General features: G+C 37.9%; 1 protein-coding gene across 1 annotated transcript in view; it reads left to right on the forward strand.

Moving 5' to 3' along the window:
• The window catches only part of LOC123870545 (zwei Ig domain protein zig-8-like), a 406,654-nt gene that overhangs the window by 280,159 nt on the left and 101,136 nt on the right, over window positions 1-25,359 (forward strand). The window lies entirely within an intron of this gene.

The following is a 25,359-nucleotide window of genomic DNA, read 5'->3' on the forward strand; positions in this document are numbered from 1 at the left end:
GTAGAAAAATGTAGCCTGTGTCACCCGGACCATAATAACGAATCGATTGACACTCAGTCATCAAAATCGGCTCAATAGTTAAAGCGCTGTGGTGGAACACACATAAAAACAAACCTATATACAAACACACATACATACATATATTGCTAAAATCATTAACCTTTCTTTTGGCTTAGTCGTGGTCGGGCAAAGAAAAGAAACGAAATTCAAAGAAATAGCTACTAATGTTTATCTTTGTAAAGTATGTCAATGTAAATACATAATATTCGTATTATGGTAACAACCGATATTTCTATTGTTATTCCGGTTATTGTTTTTGGTTGTTCGGGAATTTGATAGGGCTCTGTTGGGAAACTAAGAGGTGATTACAATTCACAGTATTCGGGCCAATAATAATAATATTTTGAACCCGAAAATAGATTAGGATCAACTAATATGCGTTTCAAACGAGAATACCATTGGCAAGATTCTTACTTCGTGACTTATATGTACACTTACCTATAAATATTTAAGCATTTACAATAAATCAATACCCAAATGCAAAAGTGGGTTTTATAGTTTTTTGGTTTGTCCTTCAATCACGTCGCAATGGAGCTACGGAGCGAGGTGATTTTTTGCATGGGCATAGTCAAAGCTCTGAAGAGTGACATAACCTTACTTTAACTTGTTATACCGGCGAATCAAAGAGTTCTATCGGGACTTTTATAAACCTAATCCACCCAAACGAAGTCGCGGACTTAATTAATTATTTTGCTATTTTTATTTTAAAAGATAACCTGCAAAGGAATCACAAAAGAAAGAAGAACAATGAAGAAATCTCAAAAGTACAAGTTATGCATTACAGTAAAAGTATGGCTGAGCTATCTTTCACTGAAATGCATAAAGATAAACAGAAAACTTCAGAAAAATTAAATACATCCAGAGAATCGTTACATTGTCACAATCAGCATCCCATTCTACAATGGTCTATTCTTGTACGTCTCGTCTCCACTCCGCTCATCTTGGCTTTAGTGGAAATGTACCCTATAGTTTGTAATTTCACGTGGGCGATACCAACAGCAAAAGCTGCTTTCAACAAATTGCAAGTTGTACCATAAAAACAAAGAAATAAAATTGCAATAACAGTAACAGTAAGTCCTAACATTCCACTCCGAGGTACAACGGTCGTGCTCAGTAGTGGCCGTTATCCCTTACGGCAAATATCCTCCATTTGGAGTGATCTTCGGTGTCCACTGAAGGGACAGGGTACAGATGTGACCAGGGGGCTTAGTACTAGTTGCACATATCGACAACGTAGATTTTGCGTATCGAAACACTATTACAGGTAACGCCTTTCTAGTTCGCTGTGAGGTTGTGGCGAGTATCACACTAATATTATAAAGGAAAAGTATGTGTGTGTGTGTGTGTGTGTATGTTTGTTACTCCTTCACGCAAAAACTACTGAACGGATTGGGCTGAAATTTAGAATGGAGATATATTATACCCTGGATTAGCACATAGGCTACTTTTTATCCCGGAAAATCAAAGAGTTCCCACGGGAATTCAAAAAAAAACCTACATCCACGCGAACGAAGTCGCAGGTATCAGCTAGTCAGCAATAATTTTAAGAGGATACCTGTGCTCAGTAGTTGACCGGCGAAATATATAGTGTTTTGTGCATATCTGCCTTTACATGCACAGAAACGCGGCCGTTGCAACTTCAAAGCAAAATAGAAGTTTGACATGTATACGTCAAAATAAAATATTAACTAGGGTTGCGTTCGTCCATACATGTACACTCTACGGTGTATCCCAGGCGGAAACATTGTAAAACAAAAATCGGTTGTACTTACTGAATAAACGAATTCAAAACACATTTATTCAAAGCTTTATGCGGAGTTGGTAAAAACGGTGTTTTACATAAGACAGTAAGTATTTAAAGTTGCTGTCATTTTACGAACGAAAAGTACAATATGAACGAAAAGGTAAAGTACGACAGATTTAAACACTGTCTAACGTAAAACACAGTCAGTTTATAGTGATATCATCTAATCCATTTTACTCTGACGTCGTAGTCTGAAATCTAGAGTTTTAGAGGCCCATGAACTCGTGCTAGGGCCTTGAGTGTAATCTGACCTGAAGGGACGGCCATTAAAATAAATGATATGGGAGTTCAGATGGCATCTTTTAAAATGGGATCTGCGACTAAACATAGTGTTATCGCTGTGTGTGGGCTTTTACCTCCAATTCTTTATAATTAGGGGTCTATTTATGGATTAAGGCACTTGTCCCACCGCCGATGAAGAAGCGACTAGCTGTCAACTATATTTTATCGCTCAAAAAACGTGCCAATGACTGAATCCTTTTTAACTAAGTAGACTTATGCTTGCCTGCCATCACGACAAACAATGAGAGATGATACAACGTAAAGTGGAGCGTAAGATGCCTAACCACTGGTCATTTGTAGGTACCAATATAAAAGTAGCGGGGAAATCGGAAGCCGGAAGGGCATTTCATATTCTAGCAGTGCGTAATCCGTGGAAATAAGAGAGATAAATATATTATTAGTTGATTGCTAACTACGCACACTGTCGGTGAGAACTCTGTGTACACTAATTTGCTCCACTGACAAAAGCTATCAAAGAAAAACTCGCCTAGCAATGCTCAAAACGCATCAGACGCGATCAAAACATTCACGCAGTTAACGCAGGCATAATCTACGCTTCTACAATATTGTATAAAGAGGTAAAGTTTGTAAGTTTGTTTATAGGGTATAATTTCTGAAACTACTGAACCGATATTGAAACTTCTTTCACCAGTAGAAAGTTACATTATTAATGAGTGTCATAAGCTACATTTTATTTTAAAAAAAATTCTTACGAAAATTGTAATAAACTACTAGTAACTCTATTACTCGCCCATCGCACTTACAAACTCGATTCTTGTTGCACACCAACTCGTTTCTAGCTAATCGTAATCGGTCGGACTACTGCTTAAAGTCGTTGAATTTTTCTGTCAAAAAAATTCCAATAGCAGCCCGGAGTCAGGAAATTGAGAAACAAGCAATATAATTGATACCATAATGTAGATAGGTATATGAAATGTAGCAGCGATGTATGCGTTTCATTTCCGAGCACAAACAGCAGGCTTGGAGCGATGGAGCGTCGCGGAAGTACACAACACCGCGGGGTACTCGTAATCGTATTACTAGTGCTGTAGGGTTAGCACTAGTTTAAACAACTCACCTACTTTAGAACATCGAACATCAAAACACTATAAATTAAGAGTAAAATGAACCTTTCTTTACTGCGTGACAGGCTTGTGCTTGATAGCAAATTATAAGTCTAAGTAGAAGTAGAAGCATTGCGCATCTTAGCGATTCCGTGCGAGTAAATCTACCAATCCAATCGGATGTCAACCACATAAGAGTGTCAACGCTTACAGTTTCTCGCTGTTCTGTGGTAAAAAGCGATAAGCATTCGACATTGCTTTAAATCGATCACGTTTAAGTTCATTTTACTTGGACTTTATAGTGTTTCGATATTCGATGTTCTATCAACGTTGACGAGTTTTCAAATCCATACTAACCCTGCTGGTAGGTACCGTTGATGTCGGAGGAATCTATTTACCAATCTAAGATAGGTGCTACTTATACCGATCGTAGTACGAGTTTAAACTCGGTACGGCACGTCAGGTGTTGTAGCAAGTGACAATATTTGATGTGTGCTGTTGTAAACAGAGCACTGTGATACTTATATAACTATATCTTAGTTACTTGTTCAAGTGATTGCAGTTTCTGAGGACATTCGAAGGATACGTGGTTTAATGTATATTTTTTTATATTAACATAATACCTATATTTTAACATAGACTTTTACAGAAAGCAAACACTGTAATCTGATTAAAAACCAAGTTCAATTAAAATCTGCTATTTTACGTTAACTTACTTTAGGTGATATCCGCGGCTTCGTCCGCGTGGATTTAGGGTTTTTTTTAAATCCCGTAGGAACTCTTTAATTTTCCGGGAAAAAAAGTCAGTCTCTTGGATGCAAGTTACCTCTGTAACAAATTTCATATAAATTGTTAAAACGGATGGGCCTTTAGGAATCCCGTGGCAACTTTTCGATTTCGAAGATTTTCCGGGATTAAAAGTAACTTATGTCCTTCCCCGGGATGTAAGCTAACTCTATAGCATTCTTTTTTAAATCGGTTAAAATGTTGGGTCTTAAAAGGCTAGCAGACAGACAGACAGACAGACACACTTTCGCATTTATAATATTAAAGTATGGATTACGTTAACGAGAATTAGGGAATTAAAAGCTAATACAGTGTAACACATTAGTATAGGTATGTTAGGTAACATGCGTACGATATAAGCCCCGCGTCTTAGGGCAGGCTCCATCGCCGAAAGCCTTCTATCAATATGGGGATTGTCGGAGCTTAGCGCGCGAGCTACTCCGCAGACTGGCCGATATGTCAAGATAACTCGATACTTTTAGCTCACCCTCCAACATGCATCTACTTACGTTTTTTTGTATCGAATTTTTGAAAATCGGTGAGAGGGGTGGATATTCCAAAAACCCTGAAACACTACTGTTTCCTTTTCGCCCGAAAAATTCATCAATAAGCAATTAAATTAAATTGATATTTCTAAAAGTTATTCGCAAATTATTTAACTATTAATATTATATGATGTTAGATAGGCTTTAAACCACTAAATTATCGCTTAATTGGAATTGGCAGTTATTGTGATTTAGAAACAAAACCGAACTTTTAACAATAAATCCGAAGAGTACGACAGAAATCTGAAAAACTAAAATCCAATGCCACTTATTGGTAGATAATGCCCGCGTCTTTATCCGCGTAGACAAACAGACAGACAGAAGGGCTACTACAAGGGCTACTACAAGGGCTTCTTTTATATTTGGAGATACGGAACCCTAAAATGTTACTAGATAACGTGATATTGGTGTATCATCTATTTTATCCACATCATATCACTTTAGCGATCATTCCCAAGATAATTTCCATACATTATAGTCCCACTGCTTAGAAATTCCCTCACGTCGAATACTTTAATGTTTAATACTCAGTGAGGCGGGCACTTATCTCGCTAACAGCGTCTTCATGCAAATAGCTTCACTCCCCTAAAAATAATCGAGACGAGAACCGGAAGACATGACACTTTTACTTTGTTCTCTATTGTTTTAAAGAGAACTCTATGACCGAAGCTTGAAGCTCATTTTTCAATGTCACAACTTTGTATCGCAGTGTTTATGTGTCAATAAGGTGTTCAAAGTCTCTTGTAATCTTTTGTGTAACCACAGTGTGTACATAGGTAGGTATATACCGTTATTATACTTCAATTGATTGTTTATTTTCGACCAGCGACTCGTCGGCATCGCTCAGCTAATATTTATAAATCCTTTTTATTCTCTATTTCGTGAGAACTTCAAAGTTCGGCCTTCATGTTTATATTAGGGAATCTCTGGCAAAGTTTCAGGTTTCTAGGTCCTAGGGTATTGATGAGGTGTGCAGTCAGTGAGTTCCTTTTATGTATTTGAATTAAGCGATGTAATAAAGTGTTTTAACTGGGATTAATTCTTAAATAAATTAAAAAAGTTATTCTGCTAACATACCTTATCGACATATAATATTATGTTGGTGTTGGAATAATTAAAATAGAAATGGTTTTAAACAAAATTTAATATTATAGGCTGCTATAAATCAACATGACTGTATCAGGCTCGTTTACATTACTTTCGCGTCGTGGGTGCTCCCGCCTCGGGTCTCACATCTCGGGTTTGTGATGCGCAGGTGTGACCGTAGCCTTATACTTTATAGACATTCAAGTAGAAATGAGAATAGGAAGCGCGTCGCCTCGCGATTGCCTTTGAACCTTAAACAAATTAAGTTGTGTGAAAGTTGAGGATTGTTTTAATTAAGCCGCGGGACTTAATTAGATTTCAAAACAAAGGTGCTTTTGACATTCTAATAAGCGACCTCTGCCGTAGGGGCTGCTACCTGCCTGTACCCTGTGCCTGTGCAGCGGGCGCGCCTGAGCCCTTTGATGCTAGTGTCATAATCTGTACTTAGGTAAAATAAAACTGTTGGATATTGGACGTATATTTTGAAATTTTAATTGGAGGAAACATTATTATCGATATAGACCCTAATTATTTTTTTTGGAATTTTTGTCTGTCTCTCTGTCCACGCTTCACGCTGACACTACTGAACGGATTTGAACGTAACTTGGCCTACCTACTATATTACTGGTTAACATATAGGACAGTTTTTATCCCGCAAAACATTAAGATTTCCTTTCGATACGGGATCAAAATTTTTATCTATTTTACTCCATGCATCAAAGAACCGATTTTCACAAAAAAAAAATCACAAAGTTTATACTATCAGAGTATATAAGTTTGGTGAAGAGCTGATTTTTCAATCACCAAATAAACTTCAACTAAGCATATAAACATTTTAATAGATTTACAATACAAAAACTGTAGAAACTAGAAATCACTAAATTGTTCTGACTAGATCTCGTTATATCTTAGTTTTCGCTAAACATTAGTGATAACTAATTTAAGATTACCTGTGATAATGCTATGGGATGGATATGATTTCATGCTATGATCGCTATACTTACTCTTGCAGTACTTCTATGGCAGAATCACTAATACTAAAGCGCTTTGTGAAGCATCATCCAAACTTGTGCGACCAAAGCGACTATGAAGTGGGAACGTCAGCCGCGCGGGCGGTGGCCTCCTACAATATAATGGCACCAGACACACCTACGCGACTAAAACAACCGCGTAAATGTGCATGTATAGAATTAGATTCGCGCACGATTCGCGTCATGGACGCTCTCGTATTACGTCCCGCATCCCACATTCATGACGCGTAAGTGTGGCAGTAGATTTTAAACTTTATTTGAATAAAACAAAATTTTCCATTCTTCAACGAAAATTTCTATATTATTAAGAGGTGTACAAAATGTATTCAAATTTTGGATAGCGCTGTAAAGAAACACATGTAATTTCACAAAAAAAAAAAAAAAAAAAAACTCGCTGTAGCCTTAGGTGTTCTGTGTGATTTATCTGTATCTTATTTTTATTTATTTTATTTTTATTTGTACCAGAAAGTTGTAATAATATAAATAAAAAGAAAGAAAAAGTGGACAGGGAAGCACTTATCTCTATAAGAGATCTCTACCAGTGACCCTTGGCAGTGTGAGAGGTTGTAAAGGGAGTAGAATATGTACAGCAAAGATAGACAGTAATTATAATAATATTATCTTATTATAATATATAATTTTATTATAATAAATGAAAAACCTAAAGTCTGCATTTGGTCCTGGATCGTGTTTGAGACATTACCTACTGAATAACAATTACATTTAAAACCCAAATGTTTCAAATTTAACCATTATAAAAGCATTGAAACTTTTAAACAAGTTTTACAAAATACGTAACATCGTTGATGTGGGCGAAATAATTTTTGAGGTCCGCATACTAAAAACAATTTAATTTTTTTCTATCCCATTTATGTAAGGCTACTACTATATATTATAAGCTACTATATAGTAGTAGTCCAATTTTCATGTCGATAGCTTTATAGTTGTTGAAATAAACGACTGTGACAGACAGATAGACAGACGGACAAAGAAAGTCGCACCATAAGGGTTCCATTTTTACCATTTTAGTACGGAACCCTACGAAAGGATCACAGGAAAGAATAGGGGTTCTATTTAATCCAACAAAAAGAACTTTTTAATGTAAAAGGGGCGATTCGTCCGCTCGCCAGAAAACCTGTTTTTCCTAGAAACAAGCCACATTTTAATAACAAACGTCGTCCTTTTACGACAGATTTGCTTTTATTTTCCCGCCGACTCTGGTTTTATGCCTGATTATATCGCGCTGGACATCGCTCCGCTCGTAATTTCGCTTTTTCCGCTTTTTGCTCGCGGATCCTAAATGTTTAGGCATTATTTCCGAAAACATTAAGCATCGCCGTATTTTTCATTCGCTTTCGAGACCCACGTAATCGCCTAAAAGCGTCGAGATTAATATTTTAGTGAATGCTATTCATCATCATAATGATCCGTCGCCGGCTCACTACTGAACACAGGTCTCCTCTCAAAAAACATCACTGGCAGGCGTCAAAGTGTTCCTATAAAACATTTGACGCTAGCTGTAACCTATGAATCGCGTATTTTTCTTTGATTTCTTGTCACCCATAGCCTAATATTTGACACATCGTAGATTCAGGATCGAACCGAGAGTTCCCCCACTCCTGTTAGTACTCCTATTAGATATTTATATTATATACTTTTTCAATTAGGTTTTTTATTGTCTCTTTATTTAGGTACACTTTATGCGACAAGTATTAGCAGAAGTAAATAAGGAGAGTCGGGAAGTTAGTATTGCCAGAGTCTTGGTGGAGCGTTCGAGAACTTTAATTGCGCCGTTTTTCACACGACATTGCGAATTTACCAAAAATGCCGCCCTCTTTTTGTGCTCTAAAGCGGAAATTACACATTTGTATGCATTCGGAGTGGAATACTCTCTTAATTTGTTTATCTGAACATTGAGTACGAATGGTGCATTTACAGGAAAATAGAAAAGTTATGTCAGTTACTCACAACACAATTTTTTCATGATTCAGGTGTGTACGGTCGGCCCCAGAATTTGAGTAGCAATTCCGCGAAACTATTGCATCAAAAACCTGTCGCACTTATGACCTTTTTCTATAAACACGCCACACATACCTAACACATGTGTATAACACAAATATTATAATCATTGAGGTGCTAAACAACTTACGGCCTTTGACTGTACCTACTTACCGAAAAGTAGTTTTAAGTTCACGATGACCATCATTCCGTCGCTGGTCCACTACTGAGCACGGATGTCCTCTCAGAATGAGGAGGGGTTTGGCCATAGGCCCTCACGCTGGCATAATGAGACTTGGCAGACTTCACACACGTTTGAGAAAATTATGGAGAATAATGTGTTAGTGTGATATTGATGACAAGTGATATTAATTACTTAGAACGCACATAATCGTTACGCACTCGAATCGCACGAACGTTAGAGGTGCGTGCCCGGGATCGAATCCCCAACCCCCGACTGGAAGATTATCACAAGAGTATTTGCCGGTAACGATTTACAGTCGATTTAATTCTAACAAAATCACAGTCAAGATCAAAGAATTTTACGTAGGTACACTGTACGTTTGTATAATGTCTAGCTTGTACGGAAACGAACCCAGAACCGCGCGCTGGCATGAAAGTTGAGCAAACCACTACGCCATGAAACCAGCACATCTGTTTTAATAATATACCCTACATAAGACCCTAAAAAACCTTTTATTTCTGTACAGTTAACAGAAATACCTAACGTAACGCTGAACAAATTGCCTTAGACCCGTACCCTATTAGGTAAGGTAGTACATCGGAATACCACCATTTACCTTTAATACCTATGTAATAAAGGCTATTTTTCTTCACGCCGTACATATCTACTCGTAAGTGATAGTTTGGCTGCCGCTAGGGTTGTCACTCGAACAATATAATGTAAAGAAAAAGTGTTTATTTGCATAATGTACTTACACATTCATTAGTCAAACGTCTATCTATGAAAATAAATCCATTACTGACTCTAACCAGAAACGTAACAGCTACCTGCTTATGATACTTTGGAAAAGAAAACTTAAAATAATATTTGAGTTTATAGGTATAAAGATTGCATTGATCATGATGATGAAAATGATGTATTGAAAATCATCATACTGTGTGAAATTATAAGAAACCGATTTAGATAGACCATTTAATTTCGAAGATGGGATAGAATGACGATGACTTTACTTCCTGTAGGTATGACACAGGCTTTAACCAGCTAGCAAAAACTTAGCGTTATTATTATATTGCCTTATTTTGTAGTTTTAGTGATTTAGTAATTTTCAAACCCGCAATGTATGGCGTGCAAATTTCGAGTTAATGCCCCATCTACGACGCAGCATTGACTCCGAGTGGCCTACTTATGCAACGTTCGTTGACCTTTAGCATCAGTCAGTTTTATTTGCAATAAATGTAAACTTTTAAAAATACAGGATTTTTTATTTCTTCCGCGTTTTTTTAATTGTATCTTATCAGTATTATTATCAGTACTTATCACCTGTCTTCGTTTTAGCTAGCGTTCTGGTTACACCCTGTATGTGTAGGTATTTTCCAGTAGGTAGGTATGATATGAGTCGATCGCAGCAGCCCTATCAGCAGCGGGCGAGTTTTCACTCCATTTCGCAAACGTTTTTATTATTGTAATTTGGATTTCGTTCCCGCTATACGCCACTCACGGCCATTCGACTTTCCTCCGCCATTTTCCCCGCGATGTATTTCAAATATTAATATAGTTTTGTATTATATACCTCTATCTTATTTTAATACAAAAAATATTACTAGACGATGCTCGAGTCTCCGTGCGCTTGGAACTCCTAAATGTTTTTTGAAAATTCAGTGAGAAGTTTTTGATTTTACAATAAAAATTAATATAGGTCCGTCTTTGAAATCTGACAAGCATGGATCTCCTCTTATAATGAAAAGGGTTTCCATCGTCATCCACGCTGGAAAAGTGCGGATCGGCAGACTTCATATACACTATTGAGAACTCTCAGGCAGGTTTCTTCACCACGTTTTCTTGGTGATTGAAGCAAGTGTTATAAGTTGCTTAAAACGCAAAGAATTCTGAAAAATGTGTGGTGCATGCCCAGTATCAAATCCCCAACACCCCGACTCGACAGCCGCCGTTTGCTCGGACTCAGAGGAGCGTGCGGACAAACCCCACTCCTACCAGAACTCATGGCTAACAATATCCCATGAAGAAAAATCGTTAACTTTGTTACAGGGATACACCGAACCAAATATCGCTGCAGTTCTCGTTCGAGTACCTGAAAAGGACCCCCAATAATGAGAGTCACAGGGCGGTTGCCTGGCTAGTATCCTAGTTTGTATGCCTAGCGCGGTTAGGGCGCGCCGAAGGGTAAAGTGGATATTCGACAATTTTACCATGGCTAAGATCAAACAAGCGCTAATTTCTTTTTGAATAAACGAAGAATTAGACTAACTGGCTAAGAATTCAGTGTCAGGCCCAGTTTTTGTTCGCCGAGATGAGATCTGTGCTGCCACGAGCGCCATGACGCGGCAATTACTGCGTCGCCTGATAACCCGTTCATTATGTTAACGACCGCCATTATGATAATATTAACCCCGGGTTTCAATGTTTGCACTCGCGCCACCTCACGCCTTCGGAAGAGTTATGGGGAGACTGAGAACTCATCGCTGACTTGAGATTTTAAAATTTAAATTACATTTTCCAGATAGTGTAGGTATATCAGCTAGAACAAACTCAGTCTTTGATCTTAACATTAATTGTCGACGTTGAGTCATCATTATCATCACTATCAACCTATTACCGGCACACTACTGAGCATAGAATACCTCTCGGAATGAGAAGGGTTTGGGCGATATTATAATCTGACCATTCAAGACCGAATTGCAGCCTTCAGAACGTAATGGAGAACTTTCAGACATGCAGTTTTCCTCACATGTTTTCCTTCACCGTGATATTATTTAATTGCTTAAAAATTCAAAACCGCACATAACTTCGAAAAGTTAGAGGAGCGTCCCGGGATCGAACCCCTATCCTTTTAAGAGACGGACCACAAACCTTCCAGTACAGAACAGAACAGAATCCAGTATACCTACATGAAACGAAAGCCTTCGAGTTTTTTACAGTTAAGTAAGTCATCATACGCAAAAACAAAATTGAATGAATTGGACGACCAACTAAATCTAGCAACTATAACACACAGCGTCGTAAAACAGCGCGTTATAATTACCCTCGTTACCGTTATCACGAGTCCTCCGTAAGCCCACCTGCTCGTCGAGATAGTTGGCATTCACCGAAACAATGTGAACAGGCCTTTTACGGTTTATCCCTTGTCAACGCTGATATACAAAAGATAACAAGATTCCATATTGGAATAACAAATTTGTTATAGCAAGAAGAATAAGAAAACTATATTTTTACAACATCAATAGATAAGTAATTTATATGAAACGAAAAATATTTATTTCATCTACTTCTACAACTTCCTTGATCTAGATGAAATGAGCTGTTCCCAAAGCAAACTTTACTAAAGTGCGGTAGCAAAAAAATAGGTGTAATATTTTGAGGAGGAGAACAAAACGATGCAAGTAATAAAACTTCTGATAAAATAAAATAAACTTTAATCCGGACGATATTGGTCTACTGAATATAAATCTGAACTCGTTTAAAAGAAAACGCCTAAAACTGCACTGAAATTGAGTCCAAAATTTTGATCACTAATTAATATAATACAAACGTGAACTCATTTCTAAGTCAAATGGACTAAAACAGTGCTATAATTGAGTCCAAAGTTTGTCCTCTCACACTGGAGTCTACATTTTTGGAACTGTGTGTATCTAAGGTTCATGTATCGATGTATGTCATCCCCGAAATTCCTCCTCACGTTCAGTTAAGACCTAAGTTTATGTTTCGTTTTATTCGTACGTAAAGATTAGGCGCGAGAGAACGTCCCTCGCGCCATAAACCAGCTCGCAATCCAGCTAATGACCTGAAACTTACTCGCAACCTTGGAAGCGCCGTTGCTTCACCAATATTGCCCATAAAACTTCAACTTGACAACGCTCAAAAGCTTTTCTTCTTCAAAACGAATGTGTTTTTTTAAATTTTCAAATAGCTTTTGCTATTCTTTCTTTTCTTTAAAAAAAATGCCTGCCAATTCGCACTGGACCAGCGTGGCAGACTATGGCCTATATCTTTCCAAAAAGTGTACCCGATCTTATTCCGCGCAGCTTCGTCCAAGGTGTAGATAGCTCTACTGGTTGCGAACCTCCAAAGAGACGGCGGCGCTGTAGGAAGAAGAAATCCCTATTATGAAAGAATTTTGAGAACGATTTTCCGAGCAAAACTGGAGTGAATTAGTATCTATTATAAGTTAGTACTACTAAGAGTAGTATCAAAAACATGTAATTGATTGGGCACTCAAAATGGTTAATGTTCACTGATTTTTGCGTTTGTTACAGTGGGTTACAGAACAAAGAGAGCCCTGTATTAACTTCTCCCCATGGATAGAGTATAGTGCACATTATTTCAAAAAAGTGACAAAATAATATGTGGTGGGACACAGCCCTAACGTTTCATTTTTGTTATTTCTTTGTTACGGTATTCATTAACCCCCGACCCAAAAAGAGGGGTGTTATAAGTTTGACGTGTGTATCTGTGTATCTGTGTGTCTGTGTATCTGTGTATCTGTCTGTGGCATCGTAGCGCCTAAACGAATGAACCGATTTTAATTTAGTTTTTTTTGTTTGAAAGGTGGCTTGATCGAGAGTGTTCTTAGCTATAATCTAAAAAAATTGGTTCAGCCGATTAAGAGTTATCAGCTCTTTTCTAGTTTTCTTGTAGAAAAGAAGGTTAGATAACCGTTAGGTTCATAATATTATGTCAATTGACAAATGTCAAGCTGTCAAGATGGACGTTGCCTAAATACATAATTATTTATTTGAAAATGATGTTTTGGAAAACTCAGATACTTTGGATCGTCGGGGGTGTTATAAATTTTTAATTTACACTTGTTTTTGAAATGAAGTGCATAACTTCATTTTTGTGAGTAGGGCAAATTTTTGAAAATTACCCATTTACTTCATTTATGGTAATTCCCTTACACGCATTCATTTCGACGTCAACAAATCAGTGGTTCGGCAGCTAACAGCTTCATTACAGTTAACCCGAAGCCTCCCAGCGCGCCTCATTAACGTTACACTTCCGGTTCCGGCATTGTTGCCGCCATGCTGCGTCGCTTCAGTTGTTTTACTATAGCAAACATATTTCACAGGCAGTATATCGAATTGGCATAATAATTTAACATGTTTCAATAGTTTTTTATAAATTGGGTAAAATATGTGTGAAAATACCCACGACTAAATTTTTACATAACTTGACTGACTGACCTATTTTAGAAATTTTATATTTCGCATGTTTCCTTGATAACATAGACTCGCACTAAGGATTTATAGATATTCCGCCTAAGCGAAGTCAGGCGGGTATAGCTAGTTTTATAACATTAGTATATATTAGGGTATAACATTTTGGTAAGATAGATATTTATGCACTTTTATTATGGCATTTTCAGCTCAAATTAGCTTTCAGCGGCCAACATCAAATCCAGCAAGGTAGCTACTGGTAAGTAGGTCTGTCAACACTGTACTTTCCGGTGCCAGGTCACCATTCTAGTACCCTGGGACCCCAACATCTATCGGGTTTCAAATTATGTGCCCCGATTGATCATTGTGTATCCTCATTTCTGATTAGATCACATAGAATCTCCAGCCATAACCTATATCATCATCATCATCAGTCTGTGGACGTCCACTGTTGGACATAGGCCTTCCCTAACGGGCGTCACTACACCCGGTCCTCAGCCTTCCTCATCCAGCCACTTCCCACTAGCCGCTTTATATCGTCGGTCCATCGTGCTGGAGGGTGTCCCACACTACGCTTGCTTATACGCGGTCTCCACTCAAGGACTTTCCGGCTCCAACGGCCATCACCTCTACGACAGGCATGGCCTTCCCACTCACTGCCACTTCAGCTTGCTAATAGTTTGTTAATAGCTAATAACCTACATAATGAGTAAAAATTGTAAATTGTATTTGTTTACTCAAACCCCCGAGACAATGAGTTACGATGACAAAATTCGGGAGAATCTCGCAAAAGCCGAAGCCCTGGTGAACCTAATTCGAACGCTCGCCGTAGTTGTAAGGCCGCGGCTGGGAACGATTTTATTGTAAAGTTTCAACACGTTCCCATTATTTATCGCCGGGAACGGAAACTCATTAATGAGCAATACGAAATACTGATTAATAAATACGCCGAAACAATAATGTTGCAAACAATAGCGCGCGCAAATACGACCATCGATTGTGCCGGGTAAATAAAACGAGAGCTTTGGAAATTGTGTCATATAATTCATTATATCAATCAACTCCTACTTTACATAATTTGGTTTACACTTTTGAATGTGTGCTTCACTTATGATTAACTAGTTAAGGCTTCCCTGCTTCACTCGTAAGAGATTCTTTTATCACGAGGGCCTACGTAGAGAAAACTTCATGCCAAATCTTCAAAAAACTCCATTTCTTCCCAGACTAGGTTGTTTGGAAGAGATCGCTGTTTAGCGATAAGACCGCTTTATCGTATCTATAAAGTGTTTTCTCTTTGTGATTTGCACTTAGGTATTATATACGCTGACTATTGATGTACTTCTCCTGGCACAAACTTTACATTCAGTTAAAAAGAAAGTGATATATGAATCATGTTTAATATTATGACCGTTACAATTTTTTAATTTTTTTTACCGGGCAAGTGCGAGTTGGACTCGCCCACTGTGGATTCCGTACCTTGATAGGTACGTGTAATTATCTTTATTGCTCCTCTGCTCCTCCTCCTAAATTATCTTCAACTCTAATTTTTTTGTATTCGGAAGTATGGTAAATCCAATAATGGAGTCCAAAGGTTGATAATGACAAATTTGAAATGAAAAAATATTGCGAGATGCTTCCATCTGAAAAATTAGAGGTGCGAAAGCCATTTGCTATGCCCTTCTACCGGAACACTAACTCTACCGGATAAAATACGATTTAAAACAATTTTCCTTAAATTGAAAATTTGCCGCTAGTGTCCCAAAATAAGTAATTTAATATCTGGCAAACCTAATTGGAATCGGGAGGCTTTAATTTGTATCAAACTCGCTTTTCGCCAACTCAATTAATAGGCCTATAAGCGCGCGACGGTTTTGCGTTCCAAATATCTGAAAACAAAATATTTCAGTTGAGAGTCTAATGGTGCAGGAGCTGGTGGATCAATAAGAGTGAGTAGTTATACTTTAGAAAAAGTCAACTTTTTATTTATTTCATTACAAGTTAGCCCTTGACTGCGTTCTCACCTGGTGGTAAGTGATGATGAAGTCTAACTTGGAAGCGGGCTAACTTGGAAGGGGTTTGGTAGTTTTATTAAGCCCATACCACATACCCTTTATCGGTTAATAGTTTCTACACGGCATCATTATTACAATTCAGAAATAATAAGTTAACAAATGTCACCTGCTGGGAATAGAACCCGGAACCTGCCACTTGTAAGATCACAGCGCTCACCACTGCGCCAGTCAGGCCATCAAACCCGTCGCTGGTACTTCCTTGAGCACAAGTCTCCTCAAACATGAGAAGGCTTTAAGTCCACCACGCTGGCCAAGTGCGGAATGCCAGGTTTCACATACCTTTGAGATCACTATAAAAACTTTCAGGCACGCAGATTTCCTCAAGATGTTTTCCTCAACTGTTAAAGCAAGTGATATTTAATTCCTTAAAATGCACATACGAAAATTCCGAATGCACATACGATACGAATACAAAATCATTTTAGTTCACGAGTAACTCGAAAAAACTGAGGTCGAGGGATCGAACCTCCAACTTGCCGGATTGTCACCGATCGCGATACGTTATTTCAGCTTTTATCGAGTACTTTCTCAACATCTCTCATCAGTTCTCGGACTATAAGGATTTGTAAATTTAATTTTGCTCGCTGTAGAGGAATGCCTGCGCGGACCCCTAATATTTCAACAACAACTTTCATTCGTTTTGCTGTAGGTACTTGTGTCTTCTTCGCGTTATGGCCTCTTGCGTTTATTTATCAAAAATGCTGAAACGTATTGAGACTTATTACTTACTATAACCCCCACAACTTCGTATGAATTTGGATGGTGAAAAAATCCCATGGGTCCTCTTTATTCACCGCTAGTAAAAAGTATCCTAAATCTGTCTTCAGGGTGAAAACTATCTCTTCGCGTTTCGTCGAGATCGGTTATGTGGTTGAGCTTTGAAAAGGTAATAGACAGACATACACTCAGAATCCGACAACTCGTACGCACAACCCCCACCCGTTGGACTATACATGTTTATTAGCTTTTACTCCTCAAGCTGTATAGTTTGTTCGAGGTGAAAGGGAAACATAATCTCGTGTGTTGAAAGTGTGATATGGGCGTCTTTATCAATTTGTACAAACTTCTCAAGTTTATTGATAACTGTAAACTAGAATCTGTTTAACTTATAACTTGCGCCAACTTGTCTATCTAGTTGTTGTTATCATAAAGCCTAACGCAGATGAAAAAGCATACCCGGCTGAGTTTGTTGTGGGCTCTTCTCAGTCTTGGGCGCGTTTGGAACCCTCGTAGCTTTAGTTCTAAGTTTATGTCATTAATTATTACCACTATATCAATGTTACAATTATTCTGACCATCAAAAGGTATGTACGTACGTACTATAGTACGTACTTTATTCAGCAGCAGTCGTCTGGAGACGGTGAGAACCCTTATCGAATTAAGTATAACATGCTTTACGCGTTAGGTCATTTTAAATAGTATGTTCTAATCTGCTCTCCGAATATAATTAGGTAAGTGAGAGTAGGTTATAATTATTCCAATTTTTATAAGAAACTTTGATAAATAGAAAATTATTTCCGATAAAAATCGTATTAGTTGGAGAGTAATTTGTTTGAATTTTTGACAGAATTCCTCAGTTGTCTGCGATAGGCTTAAAAGTTTTCACCACTAGAGTTGCGGCTATGGGCTACAGTTGCTGGAATCACTTTAATACGAGCAAGCTTTCAGAGATCCGATGTATAGAACGGAATATCGGGAACAAAAGGTGGAACAACCTCTACCGCCTCTATTCATGTTAGTGATTGCAGCTCGGAATATCCAAATTTTGGAATATTCCGTAACCTGCATTGAAATAGCTAAAGCAATTCATGTTGTAGTGTTGTTTGTGTGTAACGTTCCACAAATTAAATACACAAGGTAATAAATAACTAATGTAGCTTTGTAATAAACTATTTAATAAAATGTTAACCAAAAGATTGTACTGGAAAAATAACTTACGTAAAATATTCGTGAATAAGTTACATTAATACAGATTGCTCAAGCCCCAGCAATTATATTTTGAGCGATATACTTAGATTCATAGTTTAAAAAATCGATATATCCGATAGAACCGATACGCGATCACTCACCTATCAACTGATGGACGTCCACTGCCTGACATAGCACCTGTTTGCGACTACAACATGTTATTGCGCAGACTTTATATTTGAGATATAAAACGTAGTCGCAAACAGGCGATCGATCCGTCATCATAATCAAAATCATCAGATGGTGATGATGATTATGATGACTTAGATAGAACTTTGGAGGCTATGGAAATGCATCAAGAACTGACCATACGATCAATTACATCATCATTATACTATTGCATCAAGAAAAACGTCGTTAGGCCATATCTTTGAGTAAAAATAGATCACGGAGAAATTATCTCAAAGTATCTTAGCTGGTGACAACGCAAACGCGCACAAACATCTCGTTATTCGCGTAATATTTCAACAGCTATTTCAAAATGTCACTCGCACAAGCGACTCGCTCATTGCAAGCGGGCCTTGAAACATAACTTTGCTTGAAACCAATAAGTTGGAGTTGGTGAGAGTGTCGAAATTGCTGTCGGCGCCGCGTTTACAAATTACTTCACGTGTCTAATGACCGAGGATTACGTTCACTCTAAAAGTTTGTAAATATTAAGAATCCATTACATGTTCAGAACTAAATATATTCAGTTCAGAAACTAACATCAAATTCTATAAAAAAAAATCAACTTTAACCTGTACTTATAGAATGTGAATCACTCGCGATAGTTTAACCGCTAAAATAAACCTGTAATTCTGAGCGCAAATCAAGCAAATTGTTTTCTGTAATGATAAAATCTATGCCTATTCATATGAAAAATGTATTTGTTTGTTTGTAATAGATAAACTTTGAAACAACTGAACGAATTTTAATAACTCTCTCACCATTGAAAAGCTACTTTATACAGAAGTAACGTAGACTTTAAATAACATGTACCGCGGATGAAATCGCGGGCAATAACTAGTGATAAATAATTTTGATTCGACACAGTAACATTTAATTGCAAGCTAGATAGATCGCTACCTATTCTCTAAGAGCGGTTACGCACTCATCCGATTGGAGTTCGTGAAAATACGGATATAAAAAACTCGCACCAAATTCGGATATTGCTTATGCACTATACCAATTTCTGATCGTAATCCTAGCTATTCAGTGAACATCTTTGACATATCTACGTCATATTATGTCTGATTTAAATCCGAGGCACATCCGAAATATTCTCCCGGATGACGGAGAGAACTTGGATGAGGAAAGTCGGAGCTAGTACGTAAGCTACTATGCAAATAATTCTATACTTCGGAACGTATTTTCACGGATTCAGATCGGATGCAGTGCCTAACTTAACGCCCTAACCTAACAGCCTAACTTCCAAGCCTTCATTATGCGTTGAAGCGTAGATCGCAAGCACCAAATGGAAAATCCGTAGAAGTGCTACGCAAAATGCTACGCCGTCGTTACTAATGCTACAAATATTCTAGCCCAGAGAATAATTTGATGTATTAAAGTATTATACTAAAGTATATATTAACAACATTGCTCAGCATTCATTTTTATAGGTTGTTTTGCTAGATTATAGTTTCAAGCTAGCTAAATGCATATTGAAGCATATTTTCTAAACCAACATTGGAAGCTTATGTTTTTAGAAATTAAGTTCTTGAATGTAAAATGTTATAAATAAATAAAATAAAATCGTTTTATTGCAGGTTAGGGACCCATATAAACAGTAAAAAATACAAAATATAATATAAAAATTATAAAAATTAAAATAGTTTAAAATGAAATAGTTAGTCATTTTACGTTAGGGATCTGGTGTACCCGTAGCCAGTGTTTATAGAACACATTGTCAGGGGACGCCTGAGCGACGACTTTAAGCATCTTGTTATTAGAATTGCGGACTGTTTCCCAGAAACCCGCAATTCTATTTCGTATAATGGCGTAGTAGTCCGGGACTCCAGCGTCGGCGAACATGCCCGACGCACTACAATACCTTGGCATTTTTAATAAAATGCGAAGGGCATCATTATACTGTACCCTGAGGATGTTAAAAGATCTTTTGGTGTAATTGATCCATAGTTGTGAAGTATAAAAACTCATACAATAAGCTTTAAACAATGTAACTTTAACATCCTCAGAGCACCGAGCAAATCGGCGAGCGAGCATGTTGCACCGTATTGCCAGTGACCTTCGCTCTCGTTCTATATCAAAATCGTCGCTCAGGGATCCCGTTAACATGTGTCCGAGATACCTGAACTGTTGCACAACCTGAACTGGTGTTCCATCTAACAAAACTGGTGGTATCCTCTCCGGGCCTTTACCAGCTCTAAAAATCAACATTTCTGATTTGCGTACATTGTATTTTAATCCATGTCTCAAGGCGTAACCTTCGCAGATCGATACTAATTTACGGAGACCGTTTATTGAGGGGCTAAGCAGCACCATGTCATCGGCGTAACTTAAGTTGTTAAAACAAACTCCGTCAATATGACAACCGATGCCAGTACCACTTAGCTCCTCAATCAGGTCATCAACGTATAGATTGAACAGGTCCGGAGAGGTTAAACCGCCCTGACGTACACCACACTCTAGTCTAAACTCACTAGAGGCTGTGTCGCCCCAACGCACAATGTTCGTTTGGTTCTCATACCAGTATCTCATCAGCCCGACAATACTGCTATGTACATTTGAGTCGCGCATTTTTCTCCATAATATATTATAATTAACAAGATCAAATGCGCGAGTCAGATCCAAGAAACACGCATACACCGATGTATCACGACTTTTATAGTAATTTACGACGTGCTTCAGAGACAGAATTGCCGAGTCTGTAGAGAGACCGGGACGAAAACCAAACTGAGCATCACTAATCTGTACATTCTTCATCAGTTCAGGCTGCAACAACCGCTCAAGTACCTTGCCGGCAATTGTCCCCAGCGAAATGGGCCTATAGTTAGCTATACTGGACATATCGCCCGTCTTGTTTTTTGGCACAGGAACCACTACCGTCTTTAACATATCTGCAGGAAGATAACCATGTTTAATGCACATATTAAATAGCGTTGACAAGGCCTCATACAATTTGTTTCCAGCGTATAACATGTGCTCAACACTCAGACCATCATGGCCTGGTGATTTACCACGTTTCATATCTTTAATCGTTCGGAATATATCAGTTGGACTAAAGTGTACTGTTTTAGGTGATGGTGACAATGGCTGAGAGTGGAGCACATGTGCAACGTCTAATGGTTTCACGGAGAAATGTTTTGCAAACATGTTGGCTATCTCCCTGCTGTCCTGTACGTTACTGACACTCACTGGCCTACTTTCTTTTTTATTTAATGATTTAGTCGCTTTCCAAAACTGTGTAAAATTTTTGTCAGCTCTATGCGTCGCTAAAATGTCCATTTTTATAGCTTCCTCATTATTCTGGCACCATTTTAATTTCTTTTTAAATATAGCACGAGTCTTTGTCATGTCATTATATATTTCTCCACTACTGGGCTTACCACAGTCTATCCAAAACTTAAAACACAGTCTTGCAGTTTGATAATACTCTTTTACGTGATGATTCCAGCCAACTAGTTGTTTTTTATGGCGGAATTTGTGTACACCAGATCCCGAATATTTACTATTAATAGCTGCATATTTTAAAATACCAATAACATCATTGTAAAAATTATTAATAAAATCTAAAACATCGTTAGAACTATCTAAGTCGTTTGTATCACAGTGACTAGATTCGAGTAACTTATTAAAATTTTCAGTACATAAATTAGTATACATATTTATTTCATCTGCATTTCTCTGTCCCCATCTTATGTCTTTATGTAAGTTATCATTATTACACTCCTTATTATCTACTTTTTTAGTCATTAGCTTAATATCACAGTTAACAAATAGTGGGAAGTGGTCAGACCAACTAACACCATTATCCACACACACACACACAACTGTATTTTTTGCGGCAATATATATTTTGTTATGTTTGCTTGATTTTTGATTTTGATGATTGTTTGTTTGCGGTTATGTTTGTCTTTACAGGTAAGTTACGAGGAAACGAGATAGCAAAATGGTGACTACTACAGAGACGCAAATATAAATGGTATAAAATTACAATTATTCCTTTGCTTCAAACTTTGATATCAATGGTGATTTTTATTCAATTCTTTCGACTTGAATACTAACTACACACTAAGAAAGGCTTTTTGGGCATTCCAACTCTAAAAGACGTTTAAATAGGGGATGAGAGTTTATAAAAAACTCATTTCAGTTATATCCATGAATTATCGAAGTTATATATTCATGAATACTAGTTTTTGCCAACTGACGCACGTGACTAGTTTTTTTAAATTCCAACACTCAACGATTTATTTCAATTATTCCACTCAAGCGAAGCCGAATTTTCCATAATTACAATACATATTATCAGAATGATGTTTGAGAATTATTCAACGGGGTTCTCATAACTTGGGAAATACCTTTAGGTATTTTGCTTTACAGCAATGAATGAAACCCGAGTGAATGGGTGAATGGCGGAACACCTGGCGTCTCCAAAAAGATGCGTTCTGAGATTTGATTCGTGTCGCATTACCTGTACCCCGTGGCAGTGTGCTCTGCTGGAGCGACTCCGATGTAGGTTAGCTGCAATTGCCGCCTAGGGCTGACTACTCTCTTACAAACATTTTTTTTCCCGTACCATCACGACGTTCAGCTGCAAAAAATTCTAAGCAGATTTCCTCTGTATTTGGCATGTGAGGCTGTCCATGAATTGAAGGTTTTATTTATTTTAGCTAAGGTTGAAGCTCCATATAGCCCTGTAAAAAAGCACGTCTATACCTTCTAATCCCTATGGAGACACTGAGTGCTGAAACATAATAACAAAAATATGTTGTACAGGCATGTTTCATGAAACATTTTTATTTCCTCTCCTTCCAAGTGCAGAGCTACATGGACAATGGTATATTTAAAAATAAAAGTATGTACTTAAGTAGATATGGCTCTAGTGCAAGCTACCCAATGCTTAATTTCGTTAAGATTAGATCAGCGAAAATATCATGTTTTTATAGACACAGACTTCGTAGTTATTTAAATTGCAAAATATGGACTATCGAAGTATAGTTTAAAGTTATTTATTCCCTTCTATGTATATCGCAACATAGCTGGTCTGCTGACCCAAAATTGAATTACGATGTATGACATATTGTGCTATCGTGTATTCAGGATTAAATTCAGTAGTTACAGCCCTAGCTGAGCCCTGAGGCTGCGGCCTTATTGATTGCTGCCCCGCGCAGTCGCAGAGCACACCGACACATTCCACCTCCACGTCGTCCATAACTCGTTTGCTATGAACGTTATAATTCAATCTTCTCGGCCAGGCGTCAATGGATGCTGCAATTCACGGAGTTTCGTGTCCGGAACATGAGAAGTGCTAGGCGACATTCAATCTATCTTGCGTAAATGTATAAGTGGCGAAGTTTGTTCGACTAATAAGTAAATCGATTGCTACGGGTGTTTGCACGGTGGGATTTGGACTGTTTGATTGTGAATGTTGGAACGATTTCTTTGAAGCATTGAAGCAAATAAAAAAAATTTGAAATGCATCACACGGAACAGAAAGTTGTAGAAATATCTGAGGGAGTCTTTTGTCCACTTGTGGGACAGTACAGGCTAGTATATCATAATTTGGCTGCATAAACATGGAATTACTTATACAGATTTCCGACACACTTCACTATTAAAAGTAATATCCAAAATCGAAATTTATAAAACCCTTTAACGATTTTAGGGTCGGGGGTTAAAAACATGGTGTCTGAGCTACGGTCTTTAAGACAGATTTTTGGCATTTTATCCATGTCAAAAGACAGTCACTTAGCGCATGGGACGCTCTCCAGTAATAAGATACGTTTCGGTATTCGGTCGTAAGTGATATTAGATTTGCCTAAAAAGTAAAGTGCCTTTTGGGCTCTGATGTTCATAGTACCTACTACAATTTTATCTTTTACTTCGCAGCTCTTTTAATCATTCTGTAAATACTTTTTGACTATTGACTGGTGGCTTAATATAAACCTATTTATCTAGATTCTAGACGGTTGAGACTATTGTCTTGGATTTAGGTTTTCAAAAATAACTTTGTAACTCTAATTTTCCGGAACAAAAAAAAATAGTCTATGTCCGCCTCCGGTCCAAGATATCTCTGTGTTCAATTTCGTCAAAGTCAGTTAAATGGATGGGCTGTGAAAAGATAACAGACAGATAGGCAGACAGACACTCGTTTTTATGATATCAGCTTGGATATAAAAGGCGAAACTAATTAACCGATAATTAATATACCAAAACGCTGGGTTTACAAAATTAGGATTTTGCATAAATGTTATCTATTTAACGTTAAAGCATCATCCAAACCTACGCAATAAAAATGGACTGCGAAGCGGGCCAACAACAACCGCGCGGCGGCGCGGCGGTCGCCTCCCACGATATTTAATGACGCCATGCACACCTCCGCGACCACTACATCTGAGCGTATCTACATATAGTTCGCGTCCCGCATCCCGCGTATGGCTGGTGTGGCCATAACTTTATCGAGATAAGATTTTGAGATATTCCACCCTAAAGCCGAGGCGGATCACCCAGTTACTAATATAGCGTGTAAACATGATTGACCCCAATCAGATATAGGTCAAAGTTTTACACTATTACGTCATAAGTTATAGAAGCTGAGCAACCTGCCGGAGCTGCAAGAATGTAGGGAATGGGCGCGATGCAGGCGGCGCAGTTATCATTTGAATCATTCCTGGAATGCAAGCCTGTAGGCACTCTGGTACTCTGGAGTGACCACTACACGCCTCTTCTAAGTCAACTGTGCACGAACAGTTTAGCTTTATACTGCGCATTCGAATGAGAATACTAGGTAGGTATATCTACCATTCGCATATCAATCAGTTTGAGTTGGTAACTTTAGGATTTCGTCGAAGTATTACCGTTTCATATCTTTACATAGGATTATCTACTCTAAAATAGATTCTCCCGTATTACTCTCGTTGAGGAATTTAATTATTATAATTTCCGATTAAGAAATCCTTGCCCTTAACAAGACATTCTCCTTCTACAATCCTCTTATTCGTATGTGCCACCTTATCACAATAAACCATAATGACCATAATGACCCCCCCGGGGAGTTTGAAACTAGTCAACCATACTCCGACTAATCACGTGAGTCAGAGTCTGAGATAATGGTTATCACTCGCGATAGTTTAAGTATTCAAAATA

Source organism: Maniola jurtina, chromosome 2 (genome assembly GCF_905333055.1).
Source record: "Maniola jurtina chromosome 2, ilManJurt1.1, whole genome shotgun sequence".
NCBI classification, from domain to species: domain Eukaryota; kingdom Metazoa; phylum Arthropoda; class Insecta; order Lepidoptera; family Nymphalidae; genus Maniola; species Maniola jurtina.